Here is an 18,493-nt window from a genome sequence, read left to right as displayed (position 1 = left end):
GTCAACAGGATGAATTGGAATGTAAAAGGTGAACAAAATCGAAAAGGGTGAATACAGGACTGAAGGTGTAACTGTGCACAGAACATGGAATAAAGTGGCTGAACCTACGGCACAGTTACAGATTGGCAGGTATGATGTTGTAGGCATCACTGAATCAAGGCTGAAAGATTATAGCTGGGAGCTTAATGTCCAAGGATACATGTTGTATCAAAGGGTAAGCAGGAAGGCAGAGGTGGCGGAGTTGCTCTGTTGGTAAAACGTGAAATCAAATCATTAGAAAGAAGTGACAGTGTCGGAAGGTGTTGAATCGTTGTGGATAGAGCTAAGGAATTGCCAGTGTAAGAAGACCCTGATGGGAGTTGTATACAGACCCTCAAACAGTAGTAAGGGTGTGATGTACAAATTACAATGGGAGATAGAAAATGCGAGCCAAGAGGGGATTACAATAGGGGGATCTCAATATGCAGGTAGATTTGGAAAATCAGGTTGGTCTTGGACTCCAGGAGGGGGAATTTCTAGAGTGTCTGCGAGATGGCTTTTCAGAGCAGCTCGCGGTTGAGCCCACTAGGGGATCAGCTATTCCGGATTGGGTGTTGTGCAATGAACTAAATTCATTAAAGAGCTTAAGGTAAAACAACACTTAGGGGAAATGATCATAATATGATTGAATTCACCCGGAAACCTGAGGAGAAGCTAAAGTCAGGTGTATCAGTATTACAGAGGAGTAAAAGAAATGACAGAGGCATGAGAGTGGAGTTGGCCAGAATTGATTGGAAAAGAACACTGGCAGGGATGATGGCAGAACAGCAATGGCTGGAATTTCTGGAAGCAATTCGGAAAGCACAGGATATATACATCCCAAAGAGGAATAGAATTCTAAAGGAAAGATGACACAAAGAAAAGATGTGGCTAACAAGAGAAGTCAAAACCAACATAAAAGCCAAACAGAGGGTAAATAATACAGCAAAAATTATTGGGCAGTTAGAGGATCGGGAAGCTTTCAAATACCAACAGAAGACAAAAAAAAGTCATTACAATTGTGAAAATAGAATATTAAAGCGTTAATAATATTGAAGAGGATAACAAAAGCTTCTTCAGATACATAAAGTGTAAAAGAGAGGTGAGAATGGATATCGGACCACTGGAAAGGGATGCTGGAGAGGGAGTAATGGGGGACAATGAAGTAGCGGACAAACTGAGTAAATATTTTGCATCAGTCATCACTAGCAGTATGATGGAAGTTCCAGGTGTTGGGGGCATGAAGTGTGTGAGGTTATCATAACTAGAAAGAAGGTTCTTGGGCTTAGATTTATTTTATCTTTAGTCTCCAAGTACCCTGAAACCTCATCCTTAATGACTCCAACACTTTCCCAACCACAGAGGTTAAGCTAACTGGCCTATAATTTCTTCTCCTTTGTTTTCCTCCCTTCTTAAAGAGTGGAGAAATATTTGCAATTTTCCAGTCCTCCGGGACCAGGCCAGAGTCAAGTGATTCATGAAAGATCATGACCAACGCATCCGTTCTCTCTTCAGCAACCTCTCTCAGGACTTTGGGATGTCGTCCATCTGGCCCAGGTACCTTATCCATTTTAGTTTGCCTAGCACTTTTTCCTTTGTAGTAGCAATGGCACTCACTCCTGCTCCCTGACACTCACAGACCTCTGGCATATAGCTCGTGTCTTCCACAGTAAAGACTGAAGCAAAGTACTTATTAAGTTCATCTGCCATTTCTTTGTCCCCCATCACCATCTCAACGGCATTATTTTCAGTGGTCCAATTTCAACTCTCACCTCCCTTTTCTTCCTTATATAACTGGAAAACTTTTAGTATCCTGCTTTATATTATTGGCTAGTTTGCCCTCATTACATCTTTTCCCTTCTTATATCTTTTTTAGTTGCCTTTTGTTGGATTTTAAAAGCTTCCCAATCATCCAACTTCCCACTCACTTTTACTACCTTATATGCCCTTTCCTTGGCTTTTATGAAGTCCTTAACTTCCCTTGTCAGCCATGGTTGCCTACCCCCCTACCCCACTATTTAAGAACAGCTTCTTATGTGGGACAATCTATCCTGTGTTTTGTGAACTTTTCCCAGAAACCTCAGCCAGCTCTGCTCTGTTATCATCCCTGCCAGTATCCTCCACCAATCCACCTGGGCAAGCTCCTCTCTCACGCCTCTGTAATTCCCTTCTTTATTGCATTGTGATACTGATACACTGATTTATGCTTCTCCCTCTCAAACTGCAGTATGAATTCAATCATATTATGATCACTGCCTCCTGGGTTCTTTTCCATTAAGCTGACTGTTATTACACAACACCCAATCTAAGTTTGCCTTTCCCCAAATGGTCTCAAGTTCAAGCTGCTCTAAAAAGCCATCTCACAGGCATTCACAAGATACCCTCTCTTGCAATCCGACACCAACGTGATTTTCCCAATCCCCTTCTGCACTGAAGTCCCCCAGATAATTGTGTCTTTACCCTTATTACATGCCCATTCCAGCTCCGTTTGAAATCTCAATTCCACATCTTGGCTCCTATTTGGAGGCCTATATATAAGACCGGAAGACTATAAGATATAGGAGCAGAAGTAGGCCATTTAGCCCATCGAGTCTGCTCCACCATTCAATCATGGACTGATCTATTCTTCTAGTCATCCCCACTCCCCTGCCCTCTCCCCATACCCTTTGATGCCCTGGCTAATCAAGAACCTATCTATCTCTGCCTTAAATACACCCAATGACTTGGCCTCCACAGTTGCTCGTGGCAACAAATTCCACAGATTTACCACCCTCTGACTAAAGTAACTTGTCTGCATCTCTGTTCTAAATGGACGGCCTTCAATCCTGAAGTTGTGCCCTCTTGTCCTAGAATCCCCTATCATGGGAAATAACTTTGCCATATCTAATCTGTTCAGACCTTTTAACATTCAGAATGTTTCTATGAGATCCCCCCTCATTCTCCCGAACTCCAGGGAATACAGCCCCAAGAGCTGCCAGATGTTCCTCATATGATAACCCTTTCATACCTGGAATCATTCTGGTGAATCTTCTCTGAACCCTCTCCAATGTCAGTATATCCTTACTAAAATAAGGAGCCCAAAACTGCACACAATACTCCCAGTGTGGTCTCACGAGTGCCTTATAGAGCCTCAACATCACATCCCTGCTCTTGTATTCTACACCTCTAGAAATGAATGCCAACATTGCATTCTCTTTCTTCACAACCGACTCAGCCTGGAGGTTAACCTTTAGGGTATCCTGCACAAGGACTCCCAAGTCCCTTTGCATCTCTGCGTTTGAATTCTCTCCCTATCTAAATAATAGTCTGCCCATTTATTTCTTCCACCAAAGTGCATGACCATACATACACTTTCCAACATTGTATTTCATTTGCCACTTCTTTGCCCATTTCCCTGAACTATCTAAGTCTCTCTGCAGGCTCTCTGTTTCAACACTACCCACTGCTCCTTCACCTATCTTTGTATCATCGGCAAATTTAACCACAAATCCATTAATCCCATAGTCCAAATCATGTACATTCATCAAAAAAAGCAGCGGTCCAACACAGCCAGCCAGAATAGGATCCCTTTATTCCCATTCTGCTTTCTGCCGATCAGCCAATATTCTACCCATGCTAGTAACTTCCCTGTAATTCCATGGGCTCTTATCTTGCTAAGCAGCCTCATGTGTGGCACCTTGTCAAAGGCTTTCTGAAAATCCAAGTACACCACATCCACTGCATCTCCTTTGTCCACCCTGCTTGTAATTTCCTCAAAAAATTGCAGTAGGTTAGTCAGGCAGAATTTTCCTTTCAGGAAACCGTGCTGACTTTGGTCTATCTTGTCATGTGCCGCTTAACAATCAATTCCAACAACTTTCCAACCACTGATGTCAGGCTAACAGGTCTATAGTTTCCTTTCTGCTGCTTCTCACCCTTCTTAAATAGCGGAGTAACATTTACAATTTTCCAGTCATTTGGTACAATGCCAGAATCTAGCAATTTTTGAAAGTTCATTGTTAATGCCTCCGGAGTCTGTCCAGCTACTTCCTTCAGAACCCGAGGGTGCATTCCATCAAGTCCAGGAGATTTATCCACCCTCAGACCATTAAGCTTCCTGAGCACCTTCTCAGTCATAATTTTCACTGCACATACCTCAGTTCCCTGACACTCTTGAATGTCTGGTATACTGCAGATGTCTCCCACTGTGAAGACTGATTCAAAATACACATTCAGTTTCTCTGCCATCTCTGTGACTCTCATCACAATACCTCCAGCATCATTTTCTATTGGTCCTATATCTACCTTCAACTCTCCTTTACTATTTATATATGTACAATGTCCTGTGTATGTTACTAAAAAGGGCTTCTTTGGTTTGTTACGAGTAGGAATGCTCCTTTGTCTGTTAAAAGTTTCTCTCGCCGTTGTTTCGCTTTAGAATGGCGGATATGGTAATTGTATTCATTTGTTAATCAATGGGGAATGTTATTGTGTTTTGTGAGGCTGGGAACTTGGGGGAGGGGTTGTGTGGGCTTGGGGGTGTGAGGAGAGTCGGGAGGAGAGACGGACGAGGAAGGTGGACTGGCGCTGGACGGCTCGTAGGACCACCGGGTGGTCCCAGGTGCGACGACGTGGCTGTCGGATGATTCGTTGATTGAGCTCCTACGATGTGCACTACACTGACTGAACTTTGATAAGTTGGCACCTTTTGTTTTTTTCTTTCCTTGTATATATATATTGTATTGCCTAATACTTCTTTAGTTAATGTTAGTAAATTTTATAAAGTGTATTTCATAACGGTATTTGGTGTGGAGTTGATACGGTGAGCAGCGCGAGGCATAAACTCGATTCTCACAGCACCTGCGTGTACGGGAGGTGGGTTGGTGTGTGGCTGGATCTCCTTTTCCCCTAGACATATACCAGCCTTTGTGGGTAAGTGTTACATATACTTAAAAAAGCTTTTAGTATCTTCTTTGATATTCATCGCCAGCTTCCTTTAATAATTCATCTTTTCCTTCCTAATGACCTTCTTAGTTTCCTTCTGCAAGTTTTTAAAAGTTTCCCAATCCTCTATCTTCCCACTAGCTCTGGCTTCCTTGTATGCCCTCTCTTTTGCTTTTACTTTGGCTCTGACTTCACTTGCAGTTTCTTAATTCTACCCATAAAGATTCAACATTCTCTGGACCTGTGTCACCTCTTTCTAAAGATGTAATTCCATCTCTTACCAACAGAGTCACACCACCGCCTGTGTCTTCCTGCCCGTCTTTTCGATGCAAAGTATATCCTTTGATGTTAAACTCCCAATTGTGACCTTCTTTCAGCCACGACTCAGTGATGCCCACAACGTCATACCAACTAATCTCTAATTGCATCATGAGTTCGTTCACCTTATTCCGAATGCTACGAAATACAGCACCTTCAGTCCTGCATTCTTCGCCCTTTTGAATTTTGCCTCTGTGGTACAATTTAACTCTTTGCTCTGTCTGCATTTGTACCCAGTCATTGGCTTGTCCTTCCTTACATTCATGATACATCCTTCATCTACTTGTAAACCTGTTGGCTCATCCTCAACTCTAACATCCTGATTCCCAGCCCCCTGCCACTTCCAACAGCTCTCGTAAACCTGCCTGTAAGAATATTGGTCCCCTTTGGATTCAAGTGCAACTCGTCCCTTTTGTACGGGTCACAGCTGCCCCAGAAGAGGTCCCAATGATTCAGAAATCTGAATCCTTGCCTCCTGCTCCAATTCTTCAGCCAAACATTTATCTGCAACCTCATTCTATCCCTCTCCTCACTGTCATGTGGCACAGGCAACAATCCCAAGGTTAAGACTCAGCTTCCTTCCAAACTCCCTGTGGTCTGTTTTCAGGACCTATGTTGTTGGTACCATTACAATCGGATCTTTTAAGAGTCTCCTGGATAGGCACATGGAGCTTAGAAAAATAGAGGGCTATGGGTAACCCTCGGTAATCTCTAAAGTAAGTATATGTTCAGATCAGCATTGTGGGCCAAAGGGGCTGTATTGTGCTGTAGGATTCCTATGTTTCTATATTTCTACAACTGGCTGCTCACCCTCCCTTTTCACAATATCATGGACACGTTCAGAAACATTGTGGCCCCTGGCACCTGGGAGACAAACTACCATTCGAGTTTCCTTTTCACATCAACAGAATCGTCTGTCTGTCCCTCTAACTATAGAGTCGCCTATCACTGCCGTCACCCTCTTCAGTTCCCTAACCTTCTGAGCCACAGGGACAGACTCAGTACCAGAGGCACGGCTGCTGTGCTTCCCCCCAGGTAGATTGTCCCCCCCCCAATGGTACTGAAAATGAAGTAGATTGTTGAGGGGAATGACTCTCCACTGTGTGACATTCTCCATTCCCTCTCCTGACAGTCACCCGTTTATCTGTCTCCCGTAACCTTGGGACGACTACCTCCCTCTGGCTCCTGTCTATCACTGTTTCACTTTCCCTAACAAGCCGAAGGTCATCGAGCTGCTGCTCCAGTTCCCAACACAGTCTCTAAGGAGCTGCAACTCGATGCACCTGGTGCAGATGCGGCCATTGGCGAGGCTGGAAGTCCCCTGGAAATCCCACATTGGACACGCAGAACAGAACATTGTCCCTGTAGACACTATTTCTCCAAGTGTTAAATAAGAAAAAAAGAAATAAGGAATGAACTTGCCTACTTACCTTGTCTACTTTTCTTGGAAAGGATACGCTGAAACTGGAGAGGGTTCAAAGGAGGTTCACAAAAATGATTCCAGGATTGATTGGCTTGTCATGTGAAGAGTGTTTGGTGGCTCTGGGCCTGTATTCACTGGAATTCAGAAGAATGAGGGGTGACCTCCTTGAAACCTATCAAATGGTGAAAGGCCTTGGTAGAGTGGATGTGGAGAGGATGTTTCCTGTGGTAGGCGAATTTAAACCAGAGGTCACAGCCTTAGAATAGAGGGACATCCTTTTAGAATGGAGATAAGGAGGAATTTCTTAATTTCTTTAGCCAGGGGGTGCTGAATTAGTGGAATTCTTCGCCACAGGCAGCTGTGGAGGCCGAGTCTTTTTGTATGTTTAAGGCAGAGTTTGATAGATTCTTGATTGGTCAGGGCATGAAGGGATACGGGGAGAAGACAGGAGATTGGGGCTGAGAGGAAAATTGGATCAGCCATGATGAAATGGCAGAGCAGACTCGATGAGTCAAACAGCCTACCTCTGCCCCTGCATCTTATCTGTCTGTACGCAGTTCAACCGCGAGAATGGCTCCAGGGCCTGAGATGTGGGAAGTCTGGGGGACCACCAGCCTCCTGGATAACCACATCTGCACTGAGCTACAGCTCGGTGACCTTTGGCTGGTCTGGGAAAGAGAAGAAGTGATAACAGGAATGTGGTCACTCCCAAAATGCAGGAGGCAGGGAAATGGGTGACTGTCAGGGGAGGGAAGGGAAGTGGGCAAGCAGTAAAGAGCACCCCTGTGGACATTCCCATCAAGAATGAGTGTACTGTTTTGGATACTGTTGAGGGGGATGGCCTACTGGGGTAAGCTGCAGCTGGTGCTGTGGCTCAGAAGGCAAGCGGGGAGAAGTGGATAGTCAGGGGAACAGAGATGGGACAACATGGACACAATAGAGTTACCTGGGTGGGACATTGCCTCCTGTGTGCCAGCGTCAGGGACATCTCAAATCCACTCCATGACATTCCAAATGGGGAGGGTGAGCAGCCAGAACTCTCGGTTCATTTTGACACCAAAGACATAAACAGCAAAAACAAAGAAGTCCAAAAGAGAGAATTTAGGGAGCTGGGTAGGAAGCTGAAAAGCAGGGCCTCCAGGGTAGCAACTAATATCCTTGCAGGCAGGTTTGCTGAAGCTGTTGGGCAGGGTTTGGATCTGGAGTGGTAGGGCTATTGGTTCACAAACAGAGGCAGTGTGTTGTGAGACTGTCAGAAGGACAGGCAAATGATATAGGGAAAAATTACTATCAGTGGGATGAGTCGCAGTGTAAAAGGGGGAGAAAATTGAAAAGGGTGACGGATACAGGGCTGAAGGTGTTATATATGAATGCATGCAGTATATGGAATAAAGTAGATGATTTTGAGGCACAGTTAAACATTGACAGGTATGACGTGGGCATCTCGAAGCTTAACATCCAAGGTTACATCTTGCATCAAAAATATAGGTGGGCAGAGGGGGAGGGTGGCTGTGTTGGTAAAAAAATGAAAACAAATATTTAGAAAGAGGTGATATGGGATCGGAACATGTAGAATTTTTGTGGATAGAGTTAAGAAACTGCAAGGGTTAAGAGATCCTGATGGGAGTTATATACAAGCCTCTGAACAGTAGCCAGGATGTGGACTACAGATTACAATGGGAGATAGAAAAGGCATGTCAGAAGGCAAAGTTATGGTAGCCACAGGGGATTTCAATACCCAGGCACATTGGGAATACCTGGTTGGTGCTGGATCCTGAGACTGAATCTCTAGAATGCCTACAAGATGGCTTTTTAGAGCAGCTTGGGGTTGAGCTCACAAGGGGAAGTGCAATTCTGGATTGGGTGCTGTATAATGAACCGGATTTGATTAGGGAGCTTAAGGTAAATGAATCCTTAGGAGGCAGTGATCATAATATGATAGAATTCGCCCTGCAAGTTGAGGGAGAAGCTGAAGTCTTACAATGGAGTAAGGGGAATTACGGAGGCGTGAGAGGTTTGCTGGCCAAAGTTGATTGGAAGGGGACACTAGCAAGGATGACGGGCAGAGCAGAAATGGCTGACCCAGGCAGTGCATTCCACGCACCAACCACTCTCTGAGTTAAAAAACCTTCCTCTAATATCCCCCTTGAACTTCCCTCCCCTTACCTTAAAGCCATGTACTGAGCAGTGGTGCCCTGGGGAAAAGGCGCTGGCTGTCCACTCTGTCTATTCCTCTTAATATCTCGTATACCTCTATCAAGTCTCCCCACATCTTCCTTCTCTCCAGAGAGTAAAGCCCTAGCTCCCTTAAACTCTATCCCTCGACTTATGAAAGCCAACACTCCATAAGCTTTCCTAACTACCCTATCTACCTGTTCCCTTGGTAAAAAATGAAATCAAATCATTAGAAAGATGTGACATAGGATTGGAAGATGTAGAATTCTTGTGGGTAAAGTTAAGAAACTACAAAGGTGAAGAGACCCTGCTGGAAGTTGTATACACCCTCACACAGCAGAGAGCATCCTAACATGCTGCATCACAGCATGGTGCAGAAATGCACTGTGGCTCACAGAAACACTCCACAACAGGCAGTCAAAACTGCCCAAAACATCACCGGCACTACCCTACCCAGACATGTAGGGTAACTCACACAAAATACTGGAGGAATTCAGCAGGTCAGGCAGCATCCATGGAGAGGAATAAATAGGACGCTCAAAGCTGCTGCACAGGATGACACTGTGGTTAAGAAGGCGTACGGTGCATTGGCCTTCATCAATCGTGGGATTGAGTTTAAGAGCCGAGAGGTAATGTTGCAGCTATATAGGACCCTGGTCAGACCCCTCTTGGAGTACTGTGCTCAGTTCTGGTCACCTCACTACAGGAAGGATGTGGAAGCCATAGAAAGGGTGCCGAGGAGATTTACAAGGATGTTGCCTGGATTGGGGAGAATGCCTTATGAGAATAGGCTGAGTGAACTTGGCCTTTTCTCCTTGGAGTGACGGAGGATGAGAGGTGACCTGATAGGGGTGTATAAGATGATGAGAGGCATTGATTGTGTGGATAGTCAGAGGCTTTTTCCCAGGGCTGAAATGGCTAGCATGAGAGGGCACAGCTTTAAGGTGCTTGGAAGTAGGTACAGAGGAGATGTCAAGAGTAAGTTTATTATGCAGAGAGAGGTGAGTGTGTGGAACGGGCTGCTGGTGACAGTGGTGGAGGTGGATACAATAGGGTCTTTTAAGAGACTCCTGGATAGGTACATGGAGCTTAGAAAAATAGAGAGCTATGGGTAACCCTAGGTAATTTCGAAGGTAAGGACATGTTCGGCACAGCTTTGTGGGCCAAAGGCCTGTATTGTGCTGTAGGTTTTCTATGTTTCAGGTTGAGACCTTTCATCAGGACTGGAAAAAAAGATGAGAAGTCAAAGTAAGGGGGGGGGGGAGGAAGGAGTACGAGGTGGTAGGTGAAACCAGGAGAGGGAAGAGGTGAAGTAAAGAGCTGGGAAGTTGATTTGTGAAAGAGATAAAGGGCTGGAAGAGATAGGAGAGGACAGAAGGCCATGGAAGAAAGGGAATGAGGAGGAACACCAAAGGGAGTTGATCAGCAAGTAAGGAGATAAGGTGAGAGGGGGAAATAGGAATGGAGAATGGTGAAGGTGGGGGGGTGGGGGGGCAATTACCAGAAGTTAGAGAAGTCAATGTTCATGCCATCAGGTTGGAGGCTACCCAGACGGAATATAAGGCGTTGCTCCTCCAACCTGAGTGTGGCTTCATTGCAGCATTAGAGGAGGCCATGGACTGACATGGTGGAATGGGAATGGGAAATAGAATTGAAATGGGTGGCCACTAGGAGATCCTGGTTTTGCTGGTGGACGGAGCGTAGATGCTCAGCAAAGCAGTCTCTCAATCTACATTGGGTCCCACTCATATACAGGAGACAGTACGGGACACAGTAGATGACCCCAACAGACTCACGGGTGAAGTGTAACCTCACCTGGAAGGACTGTTTGGGGCCCTGGGTGGTAGTGAGGGAGGAGGTGTAGGAACGGATGTAGCACTTGTTCTGCTTGCAAGGATAAGTGCCAGGAGGGAGATCCGTGGGAAAGGACAAATGGACAAGGGAATCGTGTAGGGAGCAATCCCTGTGGAAACTGGAAAGTCGGGGGAGGGAAAGATGTTCTTGATGACGGGAGCTCGTTGGAGATTGCGGAAGTTATGGAGAATTACGTGCTGGACGCAGAGACTAATTGGGTGGTAGGTGAGGAGAGGAGGAATGGTATCCCTGGAATTGCAAGGTCGAGGACATATTTACTGAAAGGTGTCGGAAAAGGGCCAGTGACATCAGGAAGGATCCCACCCACCCTACTCATGGACCGTTGTTCCCACTCCCATCAGGGAGGAGGCTACGTAGCATCCACACCAGGACCACCAGACACAAAAACAGTTACTTTCCCCAAGCAGTGAGGCTGATCAACACCTCCACCCACTAACCCACCCCTCCACCCACTAACCCACCCCTCCACACCCCCAACCACCACTACTTTATCATTTCCTGTCAGTCACCTTATGTACAGACACTCCTGTATCAAGCGTCACTTTATAGACAGGCTATTGGTTTTATATTAGGTGCTTATACTTATTGTGTTTTTATTCTGCTGTTTAGCATAATGTTTTTTTATTGCTACATCAGATCTAGAGTAACAATTATTTCACTTCCCTTCACATGTAGCTCTCAAAATTCTTAGTGCACCTAAGAATAATTAAAAGTCAAAATCCCCTCAAACCCATAACAATTCCACATTGGAACTTGCAAAGAACACTAAAAAGATACTACAGCAAAGAAAATTAAAAAGCTATAAATCTGTCTCCAAGGTATCTTTCCACATGGAGAGTCCACTCAATAAACATTGACAAGATGGTTTTCTCTGCCTGTGCACTGAAATCCTCCGTCATCTCACTGCCTTTTTATGTTCGGCTCAGATAAATATTTTCCTTAAAATGTTGCTGAGAGAATAACCTACAGCTGTCCTGTAAACTCTGGGATCTCATCCTCCCCTGTTTATATAGTAATGTCCTTGGAATGGGTTGTTGTTGAATTAATATCTGTTGCAGCCACCAAATCCTCATGTGTACTGACAAATTACAATAAACAATCTTGAATCTGGAATCTTGAATTCTAAACATTTTGAGATCATGGGCTAATCACCATTCCCGGTCCGACCACAATAGTTGTAGTTCAGAGACTGCCCACCAGGTGGTGCACATGTGCCATCTGCAGGAACATTCCCTTTAAACGTTTTCCTTTCCCACTGAATCTCGTTCTGCGGCAAATCCCACATCCCAATAACAATAATAGTCTAGAGGTGGTACTGAGGAGGGGGGTCACACTGTGGGAGGATGGTACTGAGGGAGGGTCACTTTGTGGGAGGGGCGGTACTGAGGGAGGGTCACACTGAGGGAGGGGCGGTACTGAGGGAGGGTCACACTGTGGGAGGGGAGGTACTGAGTGAGGGTCAGACTGTGGGGGGTGGTACTGAGGGAGGGTCACACTGTGGGAGAACTGGCACTGCGTGAGATTGTTAGATTCTGATACTTTTGCAATTCAAAGGGGTTTTTGGAAGTCAAGAATCAGGCATAAATCTTACTACTAACAATCGTTTACAGGAGCAACAGAGGCGAGCCGAGGGAACAAAAAAAGAGCAGGGGTGGCCGTCTCATACTCCGACTAGAGATAACAATCCAGCCAGATTCATGGGGTATATGATACTTGCTACTGAAAATACAACTGTATGGTAATTACTGGAAATTTTACTGAACAATTGCAAGGATATGCAGTAGTTCAAGTTCAAATTGAAGTTTAATTATCATTCAACCATTCCTGAATACTCATCCGTATATCCAAATGAAGTCCAGGTCTCCAGCGTTCCATCGGGGCCAAGGTACAAACACACACCCAGCACGGATAAGATCGCAGTAATCGTACAGTCACACTCAAAAAACTACAGCACAGCTCATCATAAACACGAGAGATTCTGCAGGCGCTGTAAATCCGGAAAACCCCTCACAAGTGCTGGAGGAAGTCAGCAAGCCGGGGAGCATCTGTGGAAATGAGTAAACAGTGGAAGTTCCGGGACGAGACCCTTCATCAGAGAATACTCCCCTGCATTTTCATGTCCATTGTGTGATGTGTACTGAGTGAAGTCTGAAGTACAAACTTGCTTGCAATTACAAGCACCCAAACTAGGCAAAGGTGAGTAAGTCATTAAAATGTGCTTTGTTGTCAGTGAAGATAAAGATCATGATTTACAGTGGGATCTTGATCAGGGGAGTAAGGCAGCGGCTGTCAAATAGAGTTTAATTCATTGAGTGTATGGGGTGTCCAGGGAGGGGCGGCATTGCTGGTGAAGGGGCTTGTCATGTCCACCTTTGGACCTCACTGGACACTCAGCTCTCACCCGTGTCCAAGTACCTGTTTGCATGTACACAGCTTCAACAGGTGGTTGAAACCAGCTGAGGGTAGCCAGTGGGCTTCATACCATAAGACCATAATACATAGGAGCAGAATTAGGCCATTCAGCCCATCAGGCCTGCTCACCCATCTGATGTATGACTGATTCATTTCCCTCTCAATCCTTTCTCCTGCCTGCTTCCTGTAAACTTTCATGCCCTGACTTACCAGCATCCACCTTATAGATACCCAAAGACTTGGCCTCCACGGACACCCGTGGCAATGAACTCCACAGATCCACCACCCTCTGGCTAAAGAAATTCTTCCTCGTCTTTGTTATAAATGGACATCCCTCTATTCTGAGGCTGTGCCCTCTGGTCCTAGACTCCCCTGCTGTAAGAAACATCTTCTCTACCTCCAACCTATCAATAGGTTTCAATGAGATCATCCCTCATTCTTCTAAATTCCAGCAGGAACAGAACCAGGATTCCAGTGAGACCTCACCAGTGCTTTATAAAGCCTCAGCATCATCTCCGTGCTTTTATATTCCAGTCCTCTTGAAATGAATGCTAACATCGCATCTGCCTTCCTCATCACTGACTCAACCTGCAAATTAAACTTTCGGGAATCCTGCACAATGACTCCCTCCTCAATTTGCACCTCGGGCTTTTGAACTTTCTCCCTGCCTACAATTTTACCCTTTCTACCAAAGCGCATGATCATACACTTCCCGACACTGTATTCCATCTGAAACTTCTTTGCCCATTCTCCTAATCTGCTTCCTCAACACTACCTGCCCCTCAATTCTGTCATCCAAATCATTGACACAACGTAAAAAGAAGTGGTCCCAACACCACCCTTGTGGAACACCACTAGTCACCAGCAGCCATACAGAAAAGACTCCCTTTATTCCCACTCTTTGCCTCCTGCCAGTCAGCCACTGCTTTGTCCATGCTAGTATCTTTCCTGTAACACCATGGGCTCTAAGCAGCCTCATGTGTGGCTTATCAAAGGCCTTCTGAAAATCTAAGAACACATCATCCACTGATTCTCCTTTGTCTCTCCTGCTTGTTATTTCCTCATATTACCCTGATATGTCTGCCCGAGCATGCAAAGTCAGTTTCATTGGGCGAGGTGGATGAGATTTACAGGGAGATCCAATGGCCAGGAATGAGGTTCTGTAACACTTCATGGAGACTGAAGGGAATGACATGGCACAGAAGTCACGGTCATTCGCTCCAACCAAAGCAGACCCCAGTTTGTGACGACTACTTCTACAATTGGACGTGGGCCTCTGAGCTCAAGAGAGATACTGCCCTGCTTAAACAACTTTTCAACTTTGAAAACTCTCCTGCATAGTTTCACTGGCATTGTTGGAGATGACAGACACTGATATTTTGGAAAGACTGGTTGATTTCAGACTTTTACTGAGAACAGCCTGGCCCTGAGGAACATTGTAGACTGAAGGACCTGGAAGTAAATGGTAGACAGGGTGAAGACAGGTTTCGCATGCTGGCCTTCATCCGTCAGGGCTCTGAGTCCAGAAGCTGGGATGTTACAGTGCAGTTGTACCGGACATTGGTTAGACACACTCAGGACATTGGTAAGGCACACTCAGGACATTGGTTAGACACACTCAGGACATTGGTTAGACACACTCAGGACATTGGTAAGGCACACTCAGGACATTGGTAAGGCACACTCAGGACATTGGTTAGACACACTCAGGACATTGGTAAGGCACACTCAGGACATTGGTTAGACACACTCAGGACATTGGTTAGACACACTCAGGACATTGGTTAGACACACTCAGGACATTGTGCTCAGATTTGGTCAGCCTGCCATACGAACAACCTGGAAAGAGTACTTTGCAACTGTTTTCATTAGTGGAGGGGAATTAGGGGTGATCTTATATAAAATTATGAGGGGCAGAGGTAGGGTTACTTACCTCTGTCAGTTCTGCTGGGCCAGTCTTTTAAGTTGTTCCCACAAGTAGACCATCTTCGAAAATCGTTCCTCTCCAACAGATGAGGTCTTTGGAGCTTCTGTTGGCATTCCTGTAACTGCCTTTTTTTTAATGTTATGCTCCATACCCAACTCTCCTCTTTTCACAGCCAGGCTTGGGAGCGTCCATTGTGGAGTTATAGATTGGGCTAGGAATTGATAACTAATGGGGTAGGTGTAAGATGAGAACTTTATTAGGAACCAGAGGATGGCCTGAATATGGAATGAGCTACTAGAAGTGATTGAGACAGGTACATTAATGACATTTAAGAGCACTTTGACAGGTAGAGGAATAGTTGATCAGACTCTTGTTTCCCAACATCTGGACTTTTGTAACGCATTTTCTTTAACTGGGGTTACCAGTGAAGTGAAACTGTTTGGACTCATCTACACACTGAAACCACCTACTGGTCGGGGTAAGCCATGGATGTTGTCTCCTCACTGTCTACAAGCTAGTTGCCCATGTAACAGCAACCTCACCCCCCCCCCCCCCCCACACACACACACACACAGTTGATGAATCCAAAGGAACTGCAGAGACCAAAACAATTTGGCACCAACAGCATTGCAGGAGTTGCCAGGCAGGTTAGAACTCAACATAGGACTGCCTTATCCAACACAGATGCCTTGTGCAGGAAGGCACAGAGTCGACTGTACTTCCTAAGAAGGTTGGCGTCATTCAATGTCTGTAGTGAGATGCTGAAGATGTTCTATAGGTCAGTTGTGGAGAGCGCCCTCTTCTTTGTGGTGGCGTGTTGGGGAGGAAGCATTAAGAAGAGGGACGCCTCACGTCTTAATAAGCTGGTAAGGAAGGCGGGCTCTGTCGTGGGCAAAGTACTGGAGAGTTTAACATCGGTAGCTGAGCGAAGGGTGCTGAGCAGGCTACGGTCAATTATGGAAAACTCTGAACATCCTCTACATAGCACCATCCAGAGACAGAGAAGCAGTTTCAGCGACAGGTAACTATCGATGCAATGCTCCTCAGACAGGATGAAGAGGTCAATACTCCCCAATGCCATTAGGCTTTACAATTCAACCGCCAGGACTTAAGAACTTTTTAAAAGCTATTATTAATGCTTTTTGAGATAGTGATTTAGATGCATATCATATTTTTTACTGAGTTAAGTATTGTATGTAATTAGTTTTGCTACAAGAAGTGTATGGGACATTGGAAAAAAAGTTGAATTTCCCCATGGGGATGAATAAAGTATCTATCTATCTATCTTAGGGACTCCAGTTCTGGAATTTTCTTTGGGATTTACTCCCAAAGCAATTCTCCATGAGTGGGTGTAGCGGCAAGGCAGCAAAGATGTGAAATCAGTGTTTTTCTTCTGCTAGATGAACTGCCAAACACAACTGATGAACCCCATCTGCACAGACTCATCTACACACATTTATCAAATTCCTCGTGAGCTCGAGCCGGCTCACAGGGGCAGTGGAAAGGTTGCTGGTTAGTGATGCTGAGTCCTGGATGTAAAACCCAGGAATTCTATCAAACGCCACCACAGTGAACTGGCCATGATGATTCACAATTGACTTGCTCCACAGAAGAGAGGGTCATGGTTGATGGGATTTAAATTCTGACTGGAGGTCTGTGAATTCAGAATCAGGATTAATATCACTGGCTATTGTCATGAAATGAATAATAAAAATTATTGAAGAAGAGGGACAAAAGGGATCAAATCCCTGAAAGTGGCTACAGAGGTAAACACAAAATACTCTGCAGATGCTGGGGTCAAAGCAACACGCATAACTGAGCAGGTCAGGCAGCATGTGTAGAAACGAGCAGTCCATGTTTCAGGCCGAGACCCTTCATCAGGACTGAAGAGGGAGGGGGCAGGGGCCCTTTAAAGAAGGTGGGGGAGGATGGGAAGAAGGCTGGTAGGTGCCAGGTGAAAAACCAGTAAGGGGAAAGATCAAGGAGTGGGGAAGGGGATAGGCAGGAAAGGTGAAGGAATGCAAGGGGAAAGCACTATGGGTAGTCAGCTGGAGGAGGAGGCAGAGGGAAACAGGGATGGGGGAAGGGAGGGGTAGGGAATTACCGGAAGTTGGAGAATTCAACGTTCATGTCAAGGGGCTGGAGACTACCCGGATGGTAGATGAGGTAGAGGAGCTCTCCAACCTGAGTTTGGCCCTCATCATGGTAGTAGAGGAGGCCATGTATGGACATATCCGAATGGGAATGTGAAGCAGAGTTGAAGTGGGTGGCAACCAGGAGATCCTGTCTGTAGTGGCGGATGGAGCGGAGGTATGGTGAACCATAGGGCATAAGTAGGGTTACAAAGAGAAAATCTGCAAATGCTGGAAATCCAAGCAACATACACAAAATGCTGGAGGAACTCTGCAGACCAGGCAGCACCTATGGAAAAGAACAATTGACATTTTGGGCCAAGACCCTTCATCAGGCCTGAAAGGTAGGGTTAGTGAAGCTAGCGCAAGTCAGCTCCAGCAGACTGTGCAGGTGGGATGAACAGGCCAGGAAGGCAGTACTGCAAAGAGCAAAGGCACAGTAGTCATAGATATCTATTGCAAACAAGGGAAACCCCAATTTATGATGACTACTCGTACTACTGGACCCAGACTTCCAAGGTCAAGAGTGGAACTGTCCCAGTGAAACAGCTTTAAACACTCATCCACACAGGTCTCCTGTCATTGTAGGCTATGACAGACAACAAAGAAAGGTATGGGACTTGCCTTTTAGTGGAGGCAGTTAATTCGAGCAAGAAAATTATGGTACAACTTTATAAAGCTCAAGTTAGCCCACATCTGGTGTATTGCATTCATATCTGGTTGTAACAATACAGGAAGGAACTGGAGGCTTTGGAGATGGAGTAAGAGAGGCTGAACCAAAGAACTGCCTTGAAAAAGTTATGTACTACCACAGGTTGGACAAACTTGGGCTGTCTTCTCTGGAGCAGCCAGGGGCAAGGAGAAAGCAGACAACTTTATAAGAAACATTAACAGTCAGCATCCTTTCCCCCCAGGGTAAAGATAGCACCAATGCACAACACAACCAAATGTAATATCCTCCAGACAGTTCACATAACTACTTACATACCTTTCAACTGGGATTCTGCTACTGTTGCAGCCTGTGATCTACATTTGGTTGTGTGTTTATGGGCTGATTAAATGATCTGGCGCTTTGCTGACATGGTCTGGATTCCATGACACCAAAAAGCCTGGATCAACTCTACTTTTCACTGATTAGTGTCGAGGAAGATTGAAATTGAGGAGCAAGCAGAAGACAAGCAGGCGTTCAGCATCATCTACCAGCCCCTCACCCACAGCTGCTGGAAAGTGGTGTCTACATGTGATGGTCTTTCTCCTTCGCATCCACTGTTGCTGGAGGAAAGTCCCTGC

The sequence above is a fragment of the Hemitrygon akajei genome, chromosome 6 (genome assembly GCF_048418815.1).
Source record: "Hemitrygon akajei chromosome 6, sHemAka1.3, whole genome shotgun sequence".
In the NCBI taxonomy this organism is placed as follows: Eukaryota; Metazoa; Chordata; class Chondrichthyes; order Myliobatiformes; family Dasyatidae; genus Hemitrygon; species Hemitrygon akajei.
The sequence above is the reverse complement of the archived record's forward strand: the minus strand, read 5'-3'. Positions refer to the sequence as shown.